The following is a 1,488-nucleotide window of genomic DNA, read 5'->3' as shown; positions in this document are numbered from 1 at the left end:
GTTGTCTTCGCGCTAAAAATCTGGAGACACTATCTGTATGGTACAAAGTGTATGATCTATACTGACCATAAGAGCCTTAAGTACTTGTTTGATCAAAAGGAGCTAAATATGAGACAAAGAAGATGGATGGAACTACTTAAGGATTATGATTGTGAGATTCACTATCATCCAGGTAAGGCAAATGTAGTTGCCGATGCACTTAGTAGGAAGGAGAGAAACGGACCAATCAGAATTCGAGCCATGTGGATGAGTGTTAAAGTGGAACTTCTAGACCAAATACGGGATGTTCAAAAGGAAGCTTTGCTCGAAACGAACATCAAAAAGAAGAGAATGATTGGACAAACTAAGACCTTGACAACTGGACCAGATGGAATATATAGACATGGGAATCAGGTTTGGATTCCTAGTTTGGGAGATCTAAGAAATGTAGTGATAGACGAAGCACATAAGTCTAAATATACTATGCATCCAGGTAGTAATAAGATGTACAAGAATATAAAGGAAAGCTATTGGTGGCCTGGCATGAAGAGGGCAGTAGCTGGCTATGTGGGGAGATGTTTGACGTGCTTAAAGATGAAGACCGAGCATCAAAGACCGTCTGGAATGTTACAACAAATGGAGATCCCAGTATGGAAGTGGGATATGATCACAATGGATTTTGTCACCAAACTTCCAAGGACAGTAAAGGGGCACGATGCCATATGGGTAATTGTGGATCGGCTAACGAAATTTCCTCATTTCTTGCCGATCAGCGACAAGTATACACTAGAAAGATTGGCCCAGCTTTATGTCAATGAAATCGTGTCGAGACATGGTGTACCAATATCCATTGTCTTGGATAGAGATGCTAGGTTTACTTCATGGTTTTGGTCAAGCTTTCAGCAAGAAATGGGAACGCGGTTGAACTTGAGTACCGCATATCATCCTCAAACTGATGGCCAGAGCGACAGAACGATACAAACAATAGAATATATGTTGAGGGCTTGCGTGATTGACTTTGGAGGTAGTTGGGACAACCACCTCCCATTAATAGAATTTGCTTATAACAATAGTTATCATTCGAGCATCAAGGCGGTGCCTTTTGAAGCGTTATATAGCCGTAAGTGTAGAACTCCAATTTGTTGGGCAGACGTTGGAGAAAGGCAACTAGCTGGACCCGAGTTAGTCCAACAGACATCTGACAAAATAGTACAGATCAGGGAGAGGTTAAAGGTTGCGCAAGATAGACAAAAGAGTTATGTGGATAGAAGACGTCGACCTTTGGAATTCCAAGTAGGTGATAAGGTCTTGCTGAGAATATCGCCATGGAAAGGGGTCGTAAGATTTGGGAAGAAAGGTAAGCTAAGTCCAAGATATATCGGACCGTTTGAAATAACTGCAAGAGTAGGAGCAATTGCTTATCGGTTGAAGCTACCGGAGGAGTTAGGCAGTATTCACAATACCTTTCATGTGTCAAACTTGAGGAAGTGTTTAGCTGACGAATCAATT

Source organism: Cynara cardunculus, unplaced genomic scaffold (genome assembly GCF_001531365.2).
Source record: "Cynara cardunculus var. scolymus isolate 2C unplaced genomic scaffold, CcrdV1 Un_Scaffold_1331, whole genome shotgun sequence".
Classification (NCBI taxonomy): domain Eukaryota; kingdom Viridiplantae; phylum Streptophyta; class Magnoliopsida; order Asterales; family Asteraceae; genus Cynara; species Cynara cardunculus.
The sequence above is the reverse complement of the archived record's forward strand: the minus strand, read 5'-3'. Positions refer to the sequence as shown.